We start from the raw sequence: 12,306 nt of genomic DNA on the forward strand, positions 1-12,306 counted from the left end.
GTTGATTGTGTTCCTTTTGCTTGTTGTTCTTGCTTGGGTAGAGCCGAGTGACGAGTACGTGAACGAGGAGCCCGTTGAGTACGCTTCTAAGGATCAAGGCAACTCTGAGAACTTTGCAGGCAAGATGACCATACCCTCGAAATCACTTCTATCTTTGCTTGCTAGATGCTCGCTCTTTTGCTATGCCTATGCTACGATACCTACCACTTGCTTATCATGCCTCCCATATTTGCCATGTCAAACCTCTAACCCACCTTGTCCTAGAAAACCGTTGTTTGGCTATGTTACCGCTTTGCTCAGCCCCTCTTATACCGTTGCTAGTTGCAGGTGAAGTTTGGAGATCGTTCCTTGTTGGAACATGTTTATTGTTGGGATATCATAATATTATCTTGTTTATCTTAATGCACCTATATACTTGGTAAAGGGTGGAAGGCTCGGCCTTATGCCTAGTGTTTTGTTCGACTCTTGCCGCCCTAGTTTCCATCATATCGGTGTTGTGTTCCAGGAGTTTGCGTTCCTTACACGGTTGGGTTATAATGGGAACCCCTTGACAGTTCGCCTTGAATAAAACTCCTCCAGCAATGCCCAACCTTGGTTTTACCATTTGCCACCTTGCCTCTTTTTCCCTTGGGTTTCCGGAGCCCAAGGGTCATCTTTATTAAACCCCTCGGGCCAGTGCTCCTCTGAGTGTTGGTCCACCTTGTCAGCCGCCGGTGGCCACCAGGGGTAACTCTGGGCTGGCCTAGACGGAAGTTTGGACAATCTGAGTGTGCCCTAAGAACGAGATATGTGCAGCTCCTATCGGGATTTGTCGGCACATTCGGGCGATGTTGCTGGACTTGTTTTACCTTTGTCGAGGATGTCTTGTAACCGGGATGCCGAGTCTAATCAAAATGTCTTGGGAGAAGGAATATCCTTCATTGACCATGAGAGCTTGTGATGGGCTAAGTTGGGACTCCCCTACAGGGATTTGAACTTTCGAAAGCCATGCCCGCGGTTATGGGCCTATCGGAATTTGTTAATGTTCGTTTGTAGATAACCTGAAACTTAACTTAACTAAAATGCACCAACCGTGTGTGTAACCGTGATGGTCTCTTCTCGGCGGAGTCCGGGAAGTGAACACGGTGTTGGAGTAATGCTTGACGTAGGCTGTTCTAGGATCACTTCTTGATCATAGTTGTTCGACCGTGATTTTTCCTTCTCTTCTCACTCTCTTTTGCGTATGTTAGCCACCATATATGCTAGTCGCTTGCTGCAGCTCCACATCATACCTTTACCTTACCTATAATCTTAAATAGTCTTGATCGCGAGGGTGCGAGATTGCTGAGTCCCCGTGACTCACAGATTGCTTCCAAACCAGATGCAGGGACCGACGATACCGCTCCAGATGATATGACCGAGCTCAAGTGGGAGTTCGATGAAGACTCTTGGCGTTACTATGTGTCTTTCCCAGATGATCAGTAGTGGTGCCCAGTTGGGGCGATCGGGGACTATGTCGCATTTGGGGGTTGATCTTTATTTTGGTACCGTAGTCGGACCCTGAGTGTATTGGATGAATGTAATGACTTATTTATGTAATTGTGTGACGTGGCGAGTGTAAGCCAACTATGTACTTTTCCCCTTTATTTATTTACATGGGTTGTTGTGAAGATTACCTCACTTGCGACATTGCTTTCAATGCGGTTATGCCTCTAAGTCATGCTTCAACATGTAGGAGATATAGCCGCATCGAGGGCGTTACAAGTTGGTAATCAGAGCCTTCCCCGACCTTAGGAGCCCCCTGCTTGATCGAATCGTTGGCGTTGTTGAGTCTAGAAAAATGATTTGAGTCATTTAGGATTATATATATCGGAGAGTTAGGAATTCTTTTTACTCCTCAGTCCCTTCATCGCTCTGGTGAGGCATCCTGACGTAGAGTTTTGACTCTTCTCTTCTCAAATTTCACTAAATTTTTTTTAGGATCACTCGGGTATCTTGGAATCGTTCCGATGGTTTTGTGATGAGAACATTATTCTTGGTGCCTCCTGTCATTTAGGGGTTGTGGCAGTGTCCCGGGGAGTTGAGCTCCGAGGTGTTGTCGTCACAACTTTATCGTTGAGATTCTGGAATACCTGAGTTTCGCCGACATCGAAAATCTCTTTTATGCAGTTGTTGGTGAGATAACCTCGACGCCACCCAGTACTGGGGTGGGAGTTCGGGAGTATTGCCATAACTCGTATAACCGATGCTTTTCGAAGGTTGAGGTAAATGATTTTTGAAGTTTTCTCGGTTATGTGTTGAAGGATGGATACAGCTGGATGTAGGATTTGGTAGCTTTGGGTGAGATATTATGCTTCCCTTGTATCCCCAACACCTGATTGTATAACCGGAAAGGTCCGGGAGTTTCATAGGTGGGAATTCTTGTAGCTCTAGTTCTTATTCCGCGGATATTTGATTTGAGATTGGGTAATCCTCACCAAGTATTTGTTCTTGTCCGTACCTTGTTTTTATTCTTCTACCTCTATCTAAGTGGCTTCTCAATTTATGGAAATGTGACCATTTCAATTGGAATGCATTCATTCATTTTGTTCGGATGTGAAGACTATAAGTTGCAATTTCTATCCATTTGATTCAGCTTGAATTTTTGTCTGTCAAGATGCTAACTGATGTCACCCTCTTCAGGATGGCTCCTGCTAAGGGTCAAAATCTGAATCAAGATCCGCCACCACCACCTCCACCTCCGGAGGCATGGCAAGCTGTGATGGCCGCTACCAATGCAAACATGCAGCTGATCATGCAAATTCTGCAAGAGCGCAACCAAGGCCATGGCAACAATCAGAATCAGTTTGCTACACTCAACCAGTTCCTCGCTAATCAGCCAAAGACCTTCAGCAACTGTGTCGAGGCCTCAGACACTGATGATTGGCTCGTGGATATATGCAAGCATTTCGAGTGCAGTAACGTCAGGCCTGAGGAATTTGTCAAGTTTGCCTCGTTCCAACTCAAAGACCAAGCTACAGAATGGTTTCAGCAATACAAAGATTTCAGAGGAGGCCGTGTGATTACCTGGGATGAATTCCGTCAAGATTTCAAAGCTCATCTAATTCCTCAAAGTGTTGTTGAGAGCAAGCATGAGGAATTCCGCAACCTGAAGCAAGGCACTTTGTCTGTTTACCAGTACAACATCATGTTTCAGAAGCTCGCCCGTTTTGCTAAGCAAGACGCCCCTGACGAGAAGAGCATGATATACCAGTTCAGAGGTGGCCTCAGAGAAGAACTCCAACTAGCTCTCGTCCTCTTTGAGCCCAAGAAGTACGATGAGTTTTACAACATGGCAATGAAGCAAGAGGCTGCCCAACTGAAGTGCGATGCTTCCAAGAACCGAGTCAGAGATGCAACTACTTCTTCCTCAACTCAAGTGGCTTCTAAGCAGCAAAAGTATTGGCCGCCTCCTCCTCCGTTCCATCAGCCTTATCAGCAGAAGAGCAAAGGTGGCAATGGATCTTCCCACCCACCCAACCCAGGCTTTCAGAACAAGACTTCGTCTCAAGCTCCAAGATCAAGTGCTTCGTATCACCCTCTGCTCTCGGAGTCACGTGCAACAAGTGTCAATAGAAGGGTCACTATGCCAACAAATGCTTCAATCAGAGGCGTCTTCCTCCTCCTCCTGTGAGATCTGCCAGCACCGCAGTGGTCAAGCATAACCCCAAGCACGCCAAGGTCAACTTGTTGAATGCAGCTCAGGCAGAGGACTCGCCAGATGTCATCATGGGTAACCTTCTTGTTAACGATGTTCCTGCAAAAGTTCTCTTTGACACTGGTGCATCACATTGTTTCATCTCGAGACCTTTTGCATCTAAGCATGAGTTGTCTTCTCAAGTTTTGCATAAACCGTTAGCAGTTGTGTCACCGGGTAAATTCTTGCTCGCAAACTGCGCGGTTCCGGATATTTCTATCATGATAGGTGATTTCAAGTTTTTGGCTTCTCCAATGGTCCTTGGTAACTCGGATATTGATCTTATTCTCAGAATGGGCTGGCTTTCTAAGCACAAGGCTCAGCTTGATTGTGCCACCAGGCAGATTCAATTGACTCATTCGTCTGAGGATGTAATTCTCTTTGCCACAAGGGATAATACCATCCGTCTATTTTCTCTCAATGAGAAGGGTGAGCTGGATGCCATCTCTCAAATTCTAGTTGTTTGCGAATATCAAGACGACTTTCCAGAAGAGCTTCCAGGAATGCCTCCGCACCGGCCAGTTGAATTCGTCATCAATCTTGAGCCTGGCACGGAACCTGTTTGCAAATGTCCTTACAAGCTTGGGCCAGAAGAGTTGAAGGAGCTAAAGAAGCAACTCGATATTCAAGAGCGAATGGGTCTCATCCGACCTAGTTCTTCTCCGTGGGGTTGTGGAGTTCTTTTTGTGAAGAAGGAGGATGGAACGGACCGACTCTGTGTCGACTACCGTCCATTGAACAAGAAGACCATAAAGAACAAGTACCCACTTCCCAACATCAACGAGCTGTTTGAACAACTCAAAGGTGCTCAAGTATTCTCCAAGCTTGATCTCCGTATGGGCTATCACTAGATTTGCATTCGTGAAGAAGATATCCCCAAGACAGCATTCAGAACAAGCTATGGTTCATATGAATACACTGTCATGTCTTTCGGCCTCGTCAACGCTCCTCCAACATTCTCTCGCATGATGAATTTCATCTTCAACGCCTACACAAATGACTTCGTCTTGGTCTACTTCGATGACATTTTGGTCTTTTCCAAGAACAAGGAGGATCATGCCAAGCACTTGCGTTTGGTTTTGGATAAGCTCAGAGAACATCAGTTCTATGCCAAGTTTTCTAAGTGCGAGTTTTGGCTCGATGAGGTTCTCTACCTTGGACATATCATCTCTGCCAAGGGCATAGCTGTGAATCCTGAGAAGGTGTCTGCAATTGTGAATTGGGAACCACCTCAGAACGTGAAGCAACTCCGCAGTTTCCTTGGTCTCGCAAGCTATTGTCAAAGGTTCGTTGAGAACTTTTCAAATATCGCGAAGCCTCTTTCCAACCTTCTCCAGAAGCATGTGAAGTACGTCTAGTCTCCTGAATGTGACATTGCTTTCAACACCCTGAAAGAGAAGTTAGTCACTGCTCCAGTTCTGACTCCTCCTGATGAATCCAAACCGTTCGTGGTCTTTTGTGATGCTTCCCTTCAAGGTCTTGGTGCAGTGTTGATGCAAGAGAAGAAAGTTGTGGCCTATACCTCTCGCCAGTTGAAGACCAATGAAAAGAACTACCCCACTCATGACCTCAAGTTGGCGGCAGTTGTGCATGCTCTTTTAACTTGGAGACATCTCTTATTGGGAAGAAAAGTGGACATCTTCACTGACCACAAGAGTCTCAAGTACATCTTCACTCAGCCTAATCTCAACCTCAGACAGACTCGTTGGGTCAAAATGATTCAAGAGTATAATCCGAGTATCGAATATACTCCGGGCAAGGCCAATGTAATTGCTGACGCATTGAGCAGGAAGGCTTATTGCAATAGTTTGATTCTCAAGCCTTACCAACCCGAGCTTTGTGAAGCTTTCCGCAAACTCAATCTGCAAGTTGTTCCTCAAGGTTTCCTCACCAACCTCCAAGTCTCTCTTACTTTGGAAGATCAGATTCGCGAGGCTCAACTTCTTGATGCTATGGTGAAGAAGGTGAAGATTGGGATTGCCAAGAGTCAACCCAAGTACAAGTGCTATCGTCTTGATGAGAAGGATACTCTATTCTTCGAGGATCGCATTGTTGTGCCTAAAGGTGACCTTCATAAAGTCATTATGAACGAGGCTCACAATTCACTCCTCTCTATCCACCCTGGAAGTACAAATATGTACCATGACCTCAAGCAGTCGTATTGTTGGACTCGAATGAAGCGTGAGATTGCTCAGTTTGTTAATGAATGTGATGTCTGCAGAAGAGTGAAAGCAGAACACCAACGACCAGTTGGTCTCCTCCAACCTCTTGCCATTCCAGAATGGAAGTTTGGCCACATTGAGATGGACTTCGTGACTGGATTTCCAAAGTCCAAGCATGGCAATGATGCTATCTTCCTTGTCATCGACAAACTCACTAAAGTGGCTCATTTCCTTCCTATCAAAGAATCTATCACAGCAGCTCAATCGGCAGAGCTATATACCTCCCGGATTGTCTCTCTGCACGGCATTCCGCAGTTGATATCTTCAGATCATGGCAGCATCTTCGCCTCCAAGTTATGGGATTCTTTTCAAAAGACCATGGGCACCAACATTTGCTTCAGCACAGCTTTTCATCCTCAAACTAGTGGCCAAGCCAGCGAGTAAATCAAATTCTTGAAGATATGCTCAGGTCTTGTGTCATCTCTTTCGGTATGAAGTGGGAAGATTGTCTTCCATATGCTGAGTTCTCCTACAACAACAGCTTCCAAGCGAGTTCGGGCAAGGCCCCATTTGAAATTCTCTATGGCAGGAAGTGTCGTACTCCTCTTAACTGGTCAGAGACTGGTGAACGTCAACTTCTTGGCAATGACTTGATCACAGAGGCAGAAGAAATGTGCAAAGTCATTCGCGATAATCTCAAAGCCGCGCAATCGCGCCAGAAGAGTTACTATGATAGCAAGCATCGTGAATTGGCTTTCGAGACCGGAGACCATGTCTACCTCCGCGTCTCTCCAATGAAAGGTACTCGTCGCTTCGGTATCAAAGGGAAGCTTGCCCTAGATACGTGGGTCCTTTCAAGATCGTCAGCAAGAGAGGCGATCTCACCTATCAACTCAAGTTTCCCTCCAACTTTGCAAACGTGCACGATGTGTTTCACGTGTCTCAACTCCGCAAGTGCTTCAAGACCCCTGACCGCACCGTCAACTTTGAAGACATTGATCTTCAAGAAGAACTGTCTTATCGTGAGCACCCCGTTGCTATTCTTGAAGAAACTGAGAGCAAGACTCACAACAAGTCTATCAAATTCCTAAAAGTCAAGTGATCACATCATTCCGACCGTGAAGCCACCTGGGAACGCGAGGATCACCTCCGTTCTGAGTACCCGGAGTTTTTCCAGTCCTAGATCTCAGGACGAGATCCTTTCGTAGTGGTGGAGTGTTGTAACACCCCGGATGTAATTTACCTTAATTATATTCCAACTCTTGCCGTTTCCGGCACTAAGTTATTTTATTTCCTCATTGTCGGGTTTTTTTCTTTGTGTGTTTTGTCTTTGTCATGCATTTCATATCATGTCATCATGTGCATTGCATCTGCATACGTGTTCGTCTCATGCATCTGAGCATTTTCCCCGATGTCTGTTTTGCATTTCGGCGCTCCTATGTCCTCCGGTGTCCCTTTCTACTCTTTTCGTGTGCGGGTGCTAAACGTTTCCGGATTGGACCGATACTTGTCATGCGGCCTTGGTTTACTAATGGTAGACCGCCTGTCAAGTTTCATACCATTTGGACTTCGTTTGATACTCCAACGGTTAACCGAGGGACCGAGAAGGCCTTGTGTGTGTTGCAGCCCAAGACCCTTCCAAATTGGCCCAAAACCCACCTAAACCTCCTCCATCATCTAGAGCGTCTGATCACGATCGCGTGGCCGAAAACCGCATCTCATTTGGAGCTTCCTAGCTCCCTCTACCTCTATATAAAGGCCTTCCCCCGAAATTTCGGGCAAACCCTAGTCCCCTCCCTCTCCACGCACTGGACAATTTTATATCAATATTTTTGCTATCTTTGACATGCCATATCTCTGCATCCGTAGCTCCAATTCGTGCGTGTAGCATATCAAAATGTTCGTCTCGATGAATACATCATTTCATCTCATTGCATCATTTTCATTTGAGCCCATCTTGATGCCCGAAATGCTATTGGAAGAGGGCTATGTGATGATTATTTCAGATCTGTTTCAGCAAATGGCCTTTTGTCATTTTTGCCATGATTAATGTGTGCATGCTATGATCCTGAGATCTACATGTGCTTTATAGAATGTCATGCCATCTTTACAGGGGTGTATGCCATGTATTTTTGTGATCTATGTGGTGACTAGCACAAGCATGCAAAGTAGCTTGCTCAATGATGCTGATTTCAGGGACTTAGAATTTCACTAAGTCCTTGCCCTGTCATTACTTTTATACCATCTGTTCATGTTGTTTCCTAGTGATCTGTGCCTCTTTTGAGGATGATTAGTAGGGATGTTTTGTAGATAATGTTGTGCTCTATCCATCCATGTCTTTGTTTGAAATTATGGAGTACCCTAGCTTGAGTCAATCAAGCTCTACTTTTTCTATAAAATGTTCCTGGCAGATTGCTAACATGTTTAGCAATTTTGCCGAGCTTGTTGTTGTTGATCTGTGCATGCTATGTTGTTGTTCTTCCATGTATAGCTTCTATGCCATGTCTATTTGTTGGGTGTATGCTTAGTTTGTCATGCAATGCCTCGTAGTGAGTGCATCGAGCTCGTAAACATGCCTACTTGTTAATCTGTTTTGCATGCTCTAGTTTTTCTACAAGTCTAAATTTGTTTATGTTTTTGCTATGTTCACATGGTTGCAATTGTATTTTCTGATCCCTTTTGGCTCATGGTCAGTAAGGGACTTTTGTTATATGCTTTGAGTAGCTTCATGCCCTGCCTTGATTTGCCATGATATGTTCATGTAGCATGTAGTTTTCGTGCTCTAAACATTGCTTCTTGATGATAAATTCCTGACATGCTGTTAATTTCACTAAGTCTGAAGCCTGTTATCTTTTGCAATGCTTGTTTGAACCTGTTAATGAGTGAATTAGCCGTAGCTCAGTGCTCATCTTTTGTCAAGCATCATGAGTGGATCCCTTCCATGTATTTTGTTGTCATGTTGGAGTGTTGTAGCTTATTTATCTTGATGCATTTAGATGTTCTCGTGCTGATTATCGTAGACCGGTGCCATATTTGTTTTGCTTGCTATTTCCAAACCGTGCATCCGATTCTGGTGATCTTTATATCGATTTCAACCGAAATCAACTCTTATTTCCAGTGGCACTCTTGGATTCCCAAGTTGAGGCCAGGTTCATCATTTCCTTTCCAAGCCATGCATATGCATCACATACCGCATCCCGCATATCATACCATGTTTGCATCATGTTGTTTGAGCATTTCACGTGGTTGATTGTGTTCCTTTTGCTTGTTGTTCTTGCTTTGGTAGAGCCGGGAGATGAGTACGTGAACGAGGAGCCCGTTGAATATGCTTTCGAGGATCAAGGCAACTCTAAGAACTTTGCAGACAAGATGACCATACCCTTGAAATCACTTCTATCTTTGCTTGCTAGATGCTCGTTCTTTTGCTATGCCTATGCTACGATACCTACCACTTGCTTATCATGCCTCCCATATTTGCCATGTCAAATCTATAACCCACCTTGTCCTAGCAAATCGTTGTTTGGATATGTTACCGCTTTGCTCAGCCCCTCTTATTACGTTGCTAGTTGCAGGTGAAGTTTGGAGATCATTCCTTATTGCAACATGTTTATTGTTGGGGTATCATAATATTATCTTGTTTATCTTAATGCACCTATGTACTTGGTAAAGGGTGGAAGGCTCGGCCTTATGCCTAGTGTTTTGTTCCACTCTTGCCGCCCTAGTTTCCGTCATATCGGTGTTATGTTCCTGGATTTTGTGTTCCTTACACGGTTGGGTTATAATGGGAACCCCTTGACAGTTCGCCTTGAATAAAACTCCTCCAGCAATGCCCAACCTTGGTTTTACCATTTGCCACCTTGCCTCTTTTTCCCTTGGGTTTCCGGAGCCCAAGGGTCATCTTTATTAAACCCCTCGGGCCAGTGCTCCTCTGAGTGTTGGTCCACCTTGTCAGCCGCCGGTGGCCACCAGGGGCAACTCTGGGCTGGCCTAGACGGAAGTTTGGACAATCTGAGTGTGCCCTGAGAATGAGATATGTGCAGCTCCTATCGGGATTTGTCGGCACATTCGGGCGGTGTTGCTGGACTTGTTTTACCATTATCGAGGATGTCTTGTAACCGGGATGCCGATTCTGATCGTAATGTCTTGGGAGAAGGAATATCCTTCGTTGATCGTGAGAGCTTGTGATGAGCTAAGTTGGGACTCCCCTGCAGGGGTTTGAACTTTCAAAAGCCGTGCCCACGCTTATGGGCAGATGGGAATTTGTTAATGTCCGGTTGTAGATAACCTGAAACTTAACTTAATTAAAATGCACCAACCGCGTGTGTAACCGTGATGGTCTCTTCTCGGCGGAGTCCGGGAAGTGAACACGATGTTGGAGTAATGCTTGACGTAGGTTTTTCTAGGATCACTTCTTGATCATAGTTGTTCGACCGTGCTTTTTCCTTCTCTTCTTGCTCTCTTTTGCGTATGTTAGCCACCATATATGCTAGTCGCTTGCTGCAGCTCCACATCATACCTTTACCTTACCTATAAGCTTAAATAGTCTTGATCGCGAGGGTGCGAGATTGCTGAGTCCCCGTGACTCACAGATTACTTCCAAACCAGATGCAGGGACCGACGATACCGCTCCAGATGATATGACCGAGCTCTAGTGGGAGTTCGATGAAGACTCTCGGTGTTACTTCGTGTCTTTCCCAGATGATCAGTAGTGGTGCCCAGTTGGGGCGATCGGGGACTATGTCGCATTTGGGGATTGATCTTTATTTTGGTACCGTAGTCAGACCCTGAGTGTATTGGATGAATGTAATGACTTATTTATGTAATTGTGTGACATGGCGAGTGTAAGCCAACTATGTACTTTTCCCCTTTATTTATTTACGTGGGTTGTTGTGAAGATTACCTCACTTGCGACATTGCTTTCAATGCGGTTATGCCTCTAAGTCGTGCTTCGACACGTAGGAGATATAGCCGCATTGAGGGCGTTAGAAAGTATATGGGCGCTGGCTCCTGAGGATTTGGTGCAACACATGATAGAACGAGCGGAGGAGAACCCGAAGGACAGGCTATTTGCTATACATGAAATATTAACAAAAGAGCTTTTTGATCGCTTGTTGGTGTCACTTTGGGCCATATGGGGAGTTAGAAGGAAGGCCATCCATGAGAACATCTTCCAATCTCCCCACTCGGTAGACAGTTTTATATCTAGCTACTTGGGCGAGCTGAAGGTGATCAATGCCAAGTGTCCAGCTGCCACTTGAAAGAACATATCTATCAATAAATAAGCGCATTACTATATTCACAGCTACAAACTAAGCCTAATTTCCAATATGTCATATGTATCACTTTGATGTTGTGGAATCAGTGGCTTCTTGCTCAACGGATTTCGCTTCTGCACTTGACTACGATGCAGAGACCCGCGAACCCAAGGAGGTGGCTGCCCTCGTCGGCGGGGAATGCCAACATAAATGTTGATGTGGCTGTGACTAGGCAGGGATTTGGTTCTATTGGAGTGATCTGCAGAAATCATGAAGGCATGTTCATCGGCGCATCAACTTTTGGCTTCAACAAAATTGCAGATCCACCGACCCTTGAAGCTCTAGCCATTAGAGAAGCTCTGGCCCTGGCAGATGACCTATATCTGAGGCGGGTTGAAGTTGCACCGAATTGCAAAGTGGTGGTGGAAGATTTACAGAAGGATAATCTTGCGAGCTACGGTGCAATTGTCCATGAAATAGTAGCTCACTCTTCAGCTTTTGATTGTGTAACTTTAAACATGAATTTAGGAGCTCCAATTACGAAGCTCACAACTTAGCGAGGCATGCTTTATCTCCCGATGGTGGCCGCCGTGTCTGGTTAGGCCATCCCGGGAACCTTCCTTCCGTCCCTGTAAACATTGTGATGAATTAATAAAGCCTCGTGACGTTGTCTAAAAAAACCTATGGCATGAGAGGCCTCCTAGGGTGACCAAATACTTGGGAAGCATATGCCCCTAACCATGCATGTGATTGAACTATTGACAAATAACATGTTTGGGTGAGTATAGCAATAAAAATGTGTGGATAATTTAGCATGATGTGATTCTGTCCTAGTCTGGGTCGAAGAAAAACACCCAAAGATAATTGTTTGAAATTGTATCACTAAATACCAGGAATATATATGTGATACCAACATTGACGTGATACCATGTTTCAATAACCAAATTTAAATGTTCAAGATATTATTTTTTTTGTGAATGTTCACAAGCCAATGAACAAAAAAGATATATCCAAACATGGTATCACATCAGACGTCATGGGCCAAAGCCAATGAACATTGTCTATTTTTTAATGTACATTTGTTATAACCAGGTGAAGATACTTGCTGGAAAAAAGAATGCTACCCGTCGTCCTCGTGATCGGGGGAGCTGTGGGGAGAAGGAGGCGGGAGGCC

Source organism: Triticum dicoccoides, chromosome 5A, assembly GCF_002162155.2.
Source record: "Triticum dicoccoides isolate Atlit2015 ecotype Zavitan chromosome 5A, WEW_v2.0, whole genome shotgun sequence".
Classification (NCBI taxonomy): domain Eukaryota; kingdom Viridiplantae; phylum Streptophyta; class Magnoliopsida; order Poales; family Poaceae; genus Triticum; species Triticum dicoccoides.